This window comes from Balaenoptera acutorostrata, chromosome 19 (genome assembly GCF_949987535.1).
Source record: "Balaenoptera acutorostrata chromosome 19, mBalAcu1.1, whole genome shotgun sequence".
In the NCBI taxonomy this organism is placed as follows: domain Eukaryota; kingdom Metazoa; phylum Chordata; class Mammalia; order Artiodactyla; family Balaenopteridae; genus Balaenoptera; species Balaenoptera acutorostrata.
The window spans coordinates 44,936,599-44,950,650 of NC_080082.1; positions in this window are offsets into that span (position 1 = coordinate 44,936,599).

Sequence of the window (14,052 nt, forward strand, 5' to 3'; positions counted from 1 at the left end):
AGATCTCCATCTCAACGCCAAGACCCAGCTCCACTCAATGACCAGCAAGCTACAGTGCTGAACACCCTATGCCAAACAACTAGCAAGACAGGAACACAGCCCCATCCATTAGCACAGAGACTGCCTAAAATCATAATAAGGCCACAGACACCCCAAAACACACCACCAGACGTGGACCTGCCCACCAGAAAGACAAGAGTCAGCCTCATCCACCAGAACACAGGCACTACTCCCCTTCACCAGGAAGCCTACACAACCCACTGAACCAACCTTAGCCACTGGGGACAGACACCAAAAACAACAGAAACTATGCACCTGCAGCCTGCGAAAAGGAGATCCCAAACACAGTAAGTTAAGCACAAGGAGAAGACAGAGAAACACACAACAGATGAAGGAGGAAGGCAAAAACCCACAAGACCTAAAAAATGAAGAGGAAATAGGCAGTCTACCTGAAAAAGAATTCAGAATAATGATAGTAAAGATGATCCAAAATCTTGGAAATAGAATGGAGAAAATACAAGAAACATTTAACAAGGACCTAGAAGAACTAAAGAGCAAACAAACAGTGATGGACAACACAATAAATGAAATTAAAAATTCTCTAAAAGGGATCAATAGCAGAATAACTGAGGCAGAAGAACGGATAAGTGACCTGGAAGATAAAATAGTGGAAATAACTACTGCAGAGCAGAAAAAAGAATGAAAAGAATTGAGGACAGTCTCAGAGACTTCTGGGACAACATTAAATGCACCAACATTCGAATTATAGGGGTCCCAGAAGAAGAAGAGAAAAAGAAAGGGACTGAAAAAATATTTGAAGAGATTATAGTTGAAAACTTCCCTAATATGGGAAAGGAAATAGTTAATAAAGTCCAGGAAGCGCAGAGTCTCATACAGGATAAATCCAAGGAAAAACACACCAAGACACATATTAATCAAACTATGAAAAATTAAATACAAAGAACAAATATTAAAAGCAGCAAGGGAAAAACAACAAATAACACATAAGGGAATCCCCATAAGGTTAACAGCTGATCTTTCAGCAGAAACTGAAAGCCAGAAGGGAGTGGCAGGACATATTTAAAGTGATGAAGGAGAAAAACCTACAACCAAGATTACTCTACCCAGCAAGGATCTCATTCAGATTTGATGGAGAAATTAAAACTTTTACAGACAAGCAAAAGCTAAGAGAATTCAGCACCACCAAACCAGCTCTACAATAAATCCTAAAGGAACTTCTCTAAGTGGGAAACACAAGAGAAGAAAAGGACCTACAATAATAAACCCAAAACAATTAAGAAAATGGGAATAGGAACATACATATCGATAATTACCTTAAATGTAAATGGATTAAATGCTCCCACCAAAAGACATAGATTGGCTGAAAGGACACAAAAACAAGACCCATATATATGCTGTCTACAAGAGACCCACTTCAGACCTACAGACACATACAGACTGAAAGTGAGGGGATGGAAAAAGATATTCCATGCAAATGGAAATCAAAAGAAAGCTGGAGTAGCAATTCTCATATCAGACAAATTAGACTTTAAAACAAAGACTATTATAAGAGACAAAGAAGGACACTACATAATGATCAAGGGATCAATCCAAGAAGATATAACAATTGTAAATATTTATGCACCCAACATAGGAGCACCTCAATACATAAGGCAAATACTAACAGCCATAAAAGGGGAAATCGACAGTAACACAATCATAGTAGGGGACTTTAACATCCCACTTTCACCAATGGACAGATCATCCAAAATGAAAATAAATAAGGAAACACAAGCTTTAAATGATACATTAAACAAGATGGATTTAATTGATATTTATAGGACATTCCATCCCAAAACAACAGAATACACATTATTCTCAAGTGTTCATGGAACATTCTCCAGGATAGATCATATCTGGGGTCACAAATCAGGCCTTGGTAAATTTAAGAAAATTGAAATCGTATCAAGTATCTTTTCCAACCACAACACTATGAGACTAGATATCAATTACAGGAAAAAATCTGTAAGAAATACAAACACATGGAGGCTAAACAACACACTACTTAAAAACCAAAAGATCACTGAGGAAATCAAAAAGGAAATCAAAAAATACCTAGAAACAAATGACAATGAAAAAACAACGACTCAAAACCTATGGGATGCAGCAAAAGCAGTTCTAAGAGGGAAGTTTATAGCAATACAATCTTATCTTAAGAAACAGGAAACATCTCAAATAAACAACCTAACCTTACACCTAAAGCAATTAGAGAAAGAAGAACAAAAAACCCCAAAGTTAGCAGAAGGAAAGAAATCATAAAGATCAGATCAGAAATAAATGGGAAAAAAATGAAGCAAACGATAGCAAAGATCAATAAAACTAAAAGCTGGTTCTTTGAGAAGATAAACAAAATTGATAAACCATTAGCCAGACTTATCAAGAAAAAAAAGGGAGAAGACTCAAATCAATAGAATTAGAAATGAAAAAGGAGAAGTAACAACTAACACTGCAGAAAAACAAAGGATCATGAGAGATTAATACAAGCAACTATACGCCAATAAAATGGACAACCTGGAAGAAATGGACAGATTCTTAGAAATGCACAATCTTCCGAGACTAAACCAGGAAGAAATAGAAAATATGAACAGACCAATCACAAGCACTGAAATTGAAACTGTGATTAAAAATCTTCCCACAAACAAAAGCCCAGGATCAGATGGCTTCACAGGCGAATTCTATCAAACATTTAGAGAAGAGCTAATACCTATCCTTCTCAAACTCTTCCAAAATATAGCAGAGGGAGGAACACTCCCAAATTCATTCTACGAGGCCACCATCACTCTGATATCAAAACCAGACAAAGATGTCACAAAAAAAGAAAATTACAGGCCAGTATCACTGATGAACATAGATGCAAAAATCCTCAACAAAATACTAGCAAACAGAATCCAACAGCACATTAAAAGGATCATACAATATGATCAAGTGGGGTTTATCCCAGGAATGCAAGAATTCTTCAGTATACACAAATCAATCAACGTGATACACCATATTAACAAACTGAAGGAGAAAAACCATATGATCATGTCAATAGATGCAGAGAAACCTTTCGATAGTATTCAACACCAATTTATGATAAAAACCCTCCAGGAGGTAGGCATAGAGGGAACTTTCCTCAACATAATAAAGGCCATATATGACAAACCCACAGCCAACATCGTCCCCAACAGTGAAAAACTGAAACCATTTCCACTAAGATCAGGAACAAGACAAGGTTGTCCACTCTCACCACTATTATTCAACACAATTTTGGAAGTTTTAGCCACAGCAATGAGAGAAGAAAAAGAAACAAAATGAATCCAAATTGGAAAAGAAGAAGTAAAGCTGTCACTGTTTGCAGATGACATGATGCTATACATAGAGAATCCTAAAGATGCTACCAGAAAACTACTAGAGCTAATCAATGAATTTGGTAAAGTAGCAGGATACAAAATTAATGCACAGAAATCTCTTGCATTCCTATACACTAATGATGAAAAATCTGAAAGTGAAATTAAGAAAACACTCCCATTTACCATTGCAACAAGAAGAATAAAATACCTAGGAATAAACCTACCTAAGGAGACAAAAGACCTGTATGCAGAAAATTATAAGACACTGATGAAAGAAATTAAAGATGATACAAATAGATGGAGAGATATACCCTGTTCTTGGATTGGAAGAATCAACATTGTGAAAATGACTCTATAACCCAAGGCAATCTACAGATTCAATACAATCCCTACCAAACTACCACTGGCATTTTTCACAGAACTAGAACGAAAAATTTCACAATTTTTATGGAAACACAAAATACCCTGAATAGCCAAAGCAATCTTGAGAAAGAAAAATGGAGCTGGAGGAATCAGGCTCCCTGAGTTCAAATTATACTACAAAGCTACAGTAATCAAGACAGTATGGTACTGGCACAAAAACAGAAATACAGATCAATGGAACAGGATAGAAAGCCCAGAGATAAACCCACACACATATAGTCACCTTATCTTTGATAAAGGAGGCAAGAGTATACAATGGAAAAAAGACAGCCTCTTCAATAAGTCGTGCTGGGAAAACTGGACACCTACATGTAAAAGAATGAAATGAGAACACTCCCTAACACCATACACAAAAATAAACTCAAAATGGATTAAAGACCTAAATGTAAGGCCAGACAGTATACAACTCTTAGAGGAAAACATAGGCAGAACACTCTATGACATACATCACAGCAAGATTCTTTTTGACCCAGCTCCCAGAGAAATGGAAATAAGAACACAAATAAACAAATGGAACCTAATGAAACTTAAAAGCTTTTGCACAGCGAAGGAAAACATAAACAAGACCAACAGACAACCATCAGAATGGGAGAAAATATTTGCAAATGAAGCAACTGACAAAGGATTAATCTCCAAGATTTACAAGCAGCTCATGCAGCTCAATAACGAAAAAACAAACAACCCAATCCAAAAATGGGCAGAAGACCTAAATAGACATTTCTCCAAAGAAGATATACAGATTGCCAACAGACACATGAAAGAATGCTCAACATCATTAATCATTAGAGAAATGCAAATCAAAACTACAATGAGATATCATCTCACACCGGTCAGAATGGCCATCATCAAAATATCTAGAAACAATAAATGCTGGAGATGGTGTGGAGGAAAGGGAACACTCTTGCACTGTTGGTGGGAATGTAAATTGATACAGCCACTATGGAGAACAGTATGGAGATTCCTTAAAAAACTACAAATAGAACTACCATATGACCCAGCAATCCCACTACTGGGCATATACCCTGAAAAAACCATAGGTCAAAAAGAGTCATGTACCACAATGTTCATTGCAGCTCTATTTACAATAGCCAGGACATGGAAGCAACCTAAATGTCCATCGACAGATGAATGGATAAAGAAGATGTGGCACATATATACAATGGAATATTACTCATCCATAAAAAGAAATGAAATGGAGGTATTTGTAATGAGGTGGATGGAGTTAAGAGTCTGTCATACAGAGTGAAGTAAGTCAGAAAGAGAAAAACAAATACAGTATGCTAACACATATATACGGAATCTAAGGGAAAAAAAAAAAGGCCATGAAGAACCTAGTGGCAAGACGGGAATAAAGACACAGACCTACTAGAGAATGGACTTGAGGATATGGGGAGGGGGTGGGGTGAGATGTGACAGGGTGAGAGAGTGTCATGGACATATATACACTACCAAATGTAAAATAGATAGCTAGTGGGAAGCAGCCACATAGCACAGGGAGATCAGCTCGGTGCTTTGTGACCATCTAGAGGGGTGGGATGGGGAGGGTGGGAGGGAGGGAGATGCAAGAGGGAAGAGATATGGGAACATATTGTATATGTATAACTGATTCACTTTGTTATAAAGCAGAAGCTAACACACCATTGTAAGGCAATTATACTTCAATAAAGATGTTTAAAAAAAAATCAAAAAAACAAACAACCCAATCCAAAAATGGGCAGAAGACCTAAATAGACATTTCTCCAAAGAAGATTGCCAACAGATACATGAAAGAATGCTCAACATCATTAATCATTAGAGAAATGCAAATCAAAACTACAATGAGATATCATCTCACACTGGTCAGAATGGCCATCATCAAAAAATCTACAAACAATAAATGCTGGAGAGGGTATGGAGAAAAGGGAACCCTCTTGCACTTTTGGTGGGAATGTAAATTGATACAGCCAGTATGGAGAACAGTATGGAGGTTCCTTAAAAAACTAAAAATAGAACTACCATATGACCCAGCAATCCCACTACTGGGCATATACCCTGAGAAAACCATAGGTCAAAAAGAGTCGTGTACCAAAATGTTCATTGCAGCTCTATTTACAATAGCCAGGATATGGAAGCAACCTAAGTGTCCATCAACAGATGAATGGATAAAGAAGATGTGGCACATATATACAATGGAGTATTACTCAGCCATAAAAAGGAACAAAACTGAGTTATTTGTAGTGAGGTGGATGGACCTAGTGACTGTCATACAGAGTGAAGTAAGTCAGAAAGAGATCATAGTTGACAGAGTTTTGTCTCTGAAAAGTTCTGTGACCCAGGCAAATAAACATTTATGAGTTCACAGAAAAAAAAAATCTATGCTTACACATATATATGGAAAAATCGTATGCTAACACACATATATGGAATCTAAAAAAAAAAAAAAGTGGTCATGAAGAACCTAGTGGCAAGACGGGAATAAAGATGCAGACCTACTAGAGAATGGACTTGAGGACATGGGGAGGGGGAAGGGTAAGCTGGGACAAAGTGAGAGAGTGGCATGGACATATATACACTACCAAACATAAAATAGATAGCTAATGGGAAGCAGCCGCATAGCACAGGGAGATCAGCTCGGTGCTTTGTGACCACCTAGAGGTCTGGGATAGGGAGGGTGGGACGGAGGGAGATGCAAGAGGGAAGAGATATGGGGACATATGTATATGTATAGCTGATTCACTTTGTTATAAAGCAGAAACTAACACACCATTGTAAAGCAATTATACTCCAATAAAGATGTTTAAAAAAAAAAGAGTGCTTGTTAAATGAATGAGTAAATATTATTAATGATGATGAAATTTTTGTCACTGTCCTCTGCAAACTCCTAGAATTTGTAGAACATATTCGTCTATTTCATTGCACCTGAACATACAGCATCTTTCCCAGCCCCCACAATGTCTCTGGGACTCAGGTTGGGCAGCTGGCCTGGTGCCCATTGTACAAGAAGAATGAGGGCTGAGGAAATTACCCAGCCTTCTTTCCTCAGGGACTGTCATTTTTTGTGTGCTGATTAAGATGTCTTGGAGAGGCCCGTTCACATTACTAGAGAGCCACCTTTTGGACAGGTGGTGTCCGTGCCTCCTCAGAGGGTATCCCCTCTCCAGGGTCTCCCTGCAGAGCTGCTGATGCACACAGGCACCCACTGACGTGGGGCTCCTGCAAAGCAAGGCAGGCAAAACCTCGGACATGTTTTAAGAGTGAGATGGAAGTTGTTAGCTCCTATTTTAATTTAACAAGCTCAATTTTATAAATAAGAGTAAATTTTCCCAGGCTATTATTTCTAATTATGCATTTACATCAATTCACATTATGCGGTTGATGAAATGTTAATACCAAAGGCAATTTTCTGCTGACGGGTGGCATGGAAAAGAGCTTTCTTCACATTACAAGTCAATATTTTTGGAAATAATTACCAAGTTGCTCACCAACGTCTGCACTGACTAACCCAGTAGCTGCATTTACACAGCCCCCAGTTGGAGATACTAAGAGGGGAAATCCCCCAGCGGGAAAGGAGGAGGAGACCAAGGACGCGAGGAGCTGAGCCAGGGACCCTGGACAGCTCCAATTCCTGGCCTCTGCTGGCCTCTGAGGCTTCCCTCTGCTCTACCGGGAACCAGAGCTGTGCACTTTGCTTATGTTACTAAATCGCTCCAGAACTCAGACTTTTCATCTGCATAATGGAAATGATAATAGTAACTCTCCCATAGGGTGTAAATGCGTTCATGCCTTCATTCATTTATTTGTTCAGGAAGAATTTATTGCAGATCTACTCTCTGTTGGTACTCAATAAATGGTAAGAATGATTATGAGGTAAAGAAGGAAACACACTGGACTTCCTGACAGACCAGGCTGGTGGGTGCCTCTCAGTCCTAAGTGACAACACCTCTCAGGACTGACTGAGCCTTGCAGGAAAGAGCCAGAGGCCCACCCTTCAGCACAAAGACTCAGCAACTTCACAGAGCTTCTTTCACAATAGAGGCAAATGCTAGGTGCAGGAGACCTCAGCATGGTCCAGGGATGGCCAGGCCAGTTACTGAGACAGAGATGACCACCAGGTTCACAGCAGACCAGGGTTGTGGAGGGAAGTCATGAGCCTCAGGTGGACATCATGAGGATCCTTTGTGTCATCTACATGGAAGCCCACAAAGACAAAGGACCACCCCCATCTGAGCCAGAAAAGAGGTCCTGGGACCAAGTTGTGAGGACTCCAACTCAGCAGCTTGGCAAAGATGAGCAGCCAACAAGGAGACTGAGGGGGTGTGTCCAGAGCAGTGGGAGGGAAGCCAAGAGACAGCGTCGCAGAAGCCAAGGGAGCAAGTGCTTCAGGGAGAAGAGCACGCCCAACCATGCCGAATGTGCTAGAAGGTCCAGATTAGGACTAAACAGTGTCCCTTACATTGGAGAATTTCGAGGCACTGAGGTATCTTTTTGGGAGCCATTGCAGTGAAGGAAGGGGGTGAGGCCATGCTGAGAAGGACTGAGCAGCAAGGACACAGACACAGAGCTGCCCCAAGGGAGGGAAGAGAGAGGTGGATGGTGGCCTCTGTGGGCCTCTGCAGGAAGGCCTAGGAACAAGACATACCATCTGCCCTCCCTAGCCTGAGACCTTCCATCCCAGGAGCGGGGGGACAAAGCAGGCAGTGCAGGACCTATAGGCCAAGTTCCTCCTTTCTGTGTGTGAACCCAGCTTCCCCATGTAAAAGGGACGGGAATTCTAGACACAGGGTTGCTGGGGGAGTGAAACAAGGGAACAGAGCCTGACTGGCAGCAGCTGCACTTCCCACCCCTCCAAGGCCACTGCTTCCCCGCAGCCAGCACCACCCCAGTCTTTGGGCTCAAACACTCTGGCTCCAGCACAGGTAAGAGACCTAAGCAACTGAAACAAGAAAAAAGCCCGATTCAAGAATAACATTCTCACCTGAACTTGAAATGGACAGAAAATTCAGGTGAGTCTGGAAAATCCACAAGTGCCGTACCTCATAGATACCTCCGGTCTCACAAGTGTCCCCACAGCTGGCACAAGGGTGTCAGTGTCAGTCCTGCATCAGTGTCTCCACAGTTTCAGTGGGAGGGTGAGGGCCACATCAAAAGTGTCTTGCCTCTGGGGCCTCGGCTGGGACTGCTAATGAGGCAAACTGGACCCTGGGGTCAAATTTAGCCTGAAGACCCTGTAGGGTTTATTTTTGTTGTGAAATCAACATTTAAATATCAGATTTTTCATAAAAACTTGGATTTCCAGCTTCATCGAAAACACTAGAACATCAGGCCTCTCAGGGTCTGCACTGAGGAGTGCCCCCCCCCAAGGTGGGGTGTGACAGCAAGGGCTGCCCTGTCCTGGGTACTCCCCAGCACCTCTGGGACCAGCTGCCTCACCCCTTCACACGTCTGCCTGGCCCCGCAGGCCGGAGAATCCACATGCTGGGCTTCGGGCCTCCAAGAGAGGCCTGGGACTCAGCATGAGGGGTGAGGGAGTATCATGCTGTGCGGGCAGGTGGGCCCTCTTCTGGCCAGCCCAAGCCTGTCCAGAGTCCCCATCCACTGCCCCAACCAGAGCAGCCAGGCACAAGATGGAATGGCCCAGAGGAAGGAGGAGGAAGGGAAGCTGGCTCAGATTTGCAGTCCTTGGAGAGAGGAGAACCATTAAAAGGAGAGGAGGAAGGAAGAAAGGAGTGAGCTGGAGTCAAGGGAGGGAGAGAAAGAGGAGGAAGTGAGGGAGGGGGAGGGGAGGCAGGACAAGGAGAGCAGAGTCTCCTGCTTCCTGTTCGCCAGCCCCCTGGCCACAACTTGCCTCCCTGCCTATGTGTGTACCACACACATACTCCACTTGCACACACACTGTGCACACACTGTCTGGGCATAGGCACACCATTTACACACACCTATGCTGTCTGTCTGCTCACACCAGCTGTCACTCATCCAGGCAAACACTGCCTGTGCACACACACACACAGAGGGCAGGCTGTCTGTGCACAAGTGCCCCATCCACACACACAGACACACACACCCTCCCTGCACGTAAACACACTCAGCACGTGCCTACCACCCATGTCCTGAGGGCGCAGCCTGGGACTCTAGTCCGTGCAAGAAGGGTTGGGGTAGGAGGTCCGGCCCATCGGAGACTTGTGGAGCCGGCACAGACTGGCTCGGAGAGAGAGGCTGCAGGATGTGAGAGGACGCACAAGCGATAGGGCCTGGCCATGCTGAAGGCGGACGTGGGGTGTGCTGCCGCCCCAGTCTGAAGGCCAGGCCCAGGACTGCAGGCAGGTGTGGGGAGAGCCACGTTCCTTCGTCACCCCCCGGAGTTACTCCAGGTGCACGCTGCCTTCTTTCTTACACGGAGCATTGCCAGCTGTCACCTTTCACAGCTGTACCAGCCCCTCAACCTGGCCACGCTGGTCTCCCTCCACCACCCTCAGCCAGGTGGGCTCTGGAAGCCACAGCCACTGCGGAGGCCCTCCTGCCTCAGAGGAGGCCCACAGGGGATGCTGCTGCGCTCCCGTGGGGCCAGACCTCCCCGTCCCCGCCCCAGGGAGCTCCACACATACTCAGAGCCCCCTCGACCGCTCCTCTTTGTCTAGGCTTGATTTTCCCTCACTGGGCCATGCACAGAGCAGGTGCTCACTAAAGGCTTGCCAGGCTGGGTTGAGTCTCTAAATACCACCTCTCTAAATGCCACGGCACAAGATCAAAACCTGACAAAAATTCTTGCGCCCATACTCCACCCTGGAACGAGCAGGACTGGAGAGGGCAGGGGCCAAGCCAGAGAGAGGAGGAGAGGGGCACAGGCTAGTGAGGGTCTGGGCCTGGGGTCTCCCCAACTCAGACCTCTTCCCAAACCGAGAATCTCATTCAACGGTTTTTTTTTTTTTTCCCTGGAAAGAGAAAATTGACATTTTGAAACATTACTGTGAAAAATTAATTTAGGTCTGAAGCATCAAAGACATTTTGTAAACAAAACCAGGGCATTTTGTGGCTGGCCACTGCCTGAGTTTAAAGCCCCAGGCGCCTTGGCCCAGCCCTGAGTCCCCACAGGGAGAAGCAGCCGCACCCACCCGCAACTGCTCTCCTGGGGAAAGTGTGGCCTGACTCCAGAGCCCAGGGGGACAGAAAAGTAATCACACACGTTCGAAGCCATAGCAGCCCCTGGCTCCCCAGGCAGGGTGTCCTTTTGTCAACTTCGGACAGGAACACAAATCTACCTACCATCACTCTGGATTGGCCTTGATTGGATCAAAATCCCATCGGAAAACAGGGGTGGGGGGACAATAAAACCTCCAGAATTTATATTAAACCACTGACATTTCGCAAACCGAGCAGCACTGGCAGCTGCCAGTCTAAGGGCAGGAGGAAATCTACAGGGGCGAGTCAGGCACGAAGGTCACCGCTGTGCTGTGGAGCCTCTCCCAGGCCCAGGCCTCAGCACCGAGGGGGCAGGGGCCTAGATGGCCAGGGTGGGAGCCCCTGCGTGACAGATCTGTCCCTTCTGGACCCTGTCTGTGCGCTTCCCCAGGTGCCCCCGAGCAGGGGACGTGAGCTGACCTCCAGAGTCTCCCAGACCAGACGCTCTGAGGCTCTGAAACCAAAGACGATGTTGAACTCAGAACTTGTGCCCGTTCCCTACTGTACCGACTGTAGCCCCAAAGTAGGGAGGGGCCACCATCTAGTATGAAACCGGGAAAGGTCCTTCGAAAACAGCCTGGCTCTGAAACTCTCCGGGAGCCGTGCAACTGCCCGAGCTTCCTGCCACGTGCCAGGCAAAGTGTCCAGGCAGGTACAGACAAGCGTTCTCTTTCTGCGGATAACTCCACTTGGGCAGGAGCAGGGAGGCAGGCTGAAATATGGTGCCACCAGTACCCTGGCACCTGCCCCTGCCACTACAGCGAGCCCTCCGGTTCACTCCCAGGCTCTGCCAACCCCAGGCACAGACCTTCGTGTGCTGGCCTTGAGGGGAGACAAGACGAGGAAGCTCTGTCCAGAGATCAGGGAGCCCAGGAATCCACTCCAGAGGTGGCATATCCCCTGCTCCCTCTCGGCGCCCCCATGCTGTTGGCAGACGTCACCAATCCATGACAGCACGCTTCCCTGCAGAAGCCGGCTGTGCACCCCTGCTCCCCTCAACCAGAGCCCCAGCAGGCACCACCACCTCACAGGAGTCAGCCTGTGAGATGAGAGCAGGTCTAGGCCTTCCTGAGAAGAGAGCTTAACCCAGGCACGAAGGCCGCTCCGGCTGCAGGACAAAACGCAAGGGCAGCCAAGGGGGAGGAAGAGACCATGAAGAAGGCTTACTGGAGGAAGAGGGACTGGCTGGCTGGAATCAGCCAGAAGAGTGGGGTGGACAGGCAGGTGAGCAAGCCTGAGCTGCTTTGGCAGGACCACAGGCGGCTGTGAAATGGGACTCGGGTCAGCGTCCTGAGCCCAGCCTTGGGGCTTCCAGGTGGCGCCAGAAGTGAACCTCCCCCCGGACCTGCAGGGGCCGCCTCAGCCCAGGACGGTTTCCGTGGATGGAGAGCCCTGCTGCTTCCCCTCGCCCTTCAGAGCCAGTCACGACACCCAGTCCAGCACCACTTCAGCCCACCCTGCAGGGAGAGCGAGGGAGCCACCAAGCGTCCGGGAGCCTCCTGTGGGCCACAGTGCCTCTCACTGGCCCCAAGGCCCCCATAGGGATGCTCTGGGCTGAAACTTCTAGGTGGTGGCTCAGAAGGGTGTGGAAGGAAAGACGCCAAAACCTTAGGGACCTGGAAATGAAGCCATCTGTAAGCCCAACTGGCATTTCCTGAGTGGCTCCTGAGACCCAGAAATGCAGAGGATACAGTACCATAATCATCAGCATGAATCCCCCACCATGACAATTCACAAAGCTACTTCCCAGACTTCAGCTCATCACTTCCCACAGCAGCCCCAGGAGGTAGGGATCCTGGTGCCCTCTGACAGGAGGAGCTGAGGTTCAGCTCAGCATGGCAGAGAAACAGCCAAGATTCCCAGCTTTGACCATCCCATCGCTGCCTCCATAGCACTGTGCCCCAGGCCTCTGGGCTCTCTGCCTGCCCTGGTTCCCTGACCACATGACGCCGACTCTTCAGAAGGCTGACTGGTCAAAGGTACTGGGAGGTCACCAGAGGGGTCACCTCTGGCCCCCAACAGCATCTCCAGTGGAACCATCAAACAACATCTCGCCAAGGGGGAGATTCTCATGGGTCTAGAGAAAGCATTGGAGCCAGAGCCCTGGCCGGCCCCTGGTCATTATTAGCCAGCTCCATGTTTTCTAATCACCATTCTCACCATTAAGGTGAAGAACACTCATGGGGAAATAAGAGTTTTATCTCAAGCAGATCGATCCACTCAGATCCATCTGCCCCAGCCTCTTAATTCTCCATAATGTCAAAGCAATTTTTGGTTAAGTATACAGTCTGTCCTGTACTAAATTAAACTAATAGATCCAGTGGGAAATAAAACCCCAAGTGTATTGCGAATATTAAAAAACACACAACTCTCCATGGGTCTGTAAGATTTACTCTGGCAAATAATTATGTACATAACACACACAAAGGCTATAATAAAATCCATTAGAGGACACTCAGCTCTACTTATCACCTCCCCCTAATAACACCATCTCTCCCAAGTGCCCAGGCTCAAGGAGAGCCAGTCAAGACCCTGAAATCCCCCATCCAACATTGTCACAACACCAAAGTCAGATAGGCATGCACTTTAAAATGTGAACTGCTGCTGTTAGTACTACATTCCAGGTGCTGAGTGATCTGCTGTAAACACTTTATCTTAAAATCAATCCTTCTATTCACCCTCTGCAGTCAGCACAGCTGGTATACTTTTTTACAGATGGGAAAACTGAGGTTCCAAGAGGCCAAGGCAAGACCAGGATCTGAACCAAAGCCCATCTGACTCCATAGCCCTGGACACCACCTTGCTCTGCTTTGTTTTGTTTTGCATTTGTCTTAATTTTCCATTGAGCAATGGATAGCCCAGGCCATGAAGATGATGCTCATCAGAGATGGTATCTAGAGGCCCGGGAGCCTGCCCACATACTACTATTCCTGCCAACCCTGGCCTAGCACCATGGGCATCTCCATGGAAGGTGGGGGAGAGAGAGCAGCTGGGCAGAAATTAGAACCCATATTGCAGTTGGAGAACCTGAGGCTTGAGGGCTTTCCCAACCAAGCCCAGAGGTCCAAAGACCTCAGCAGGT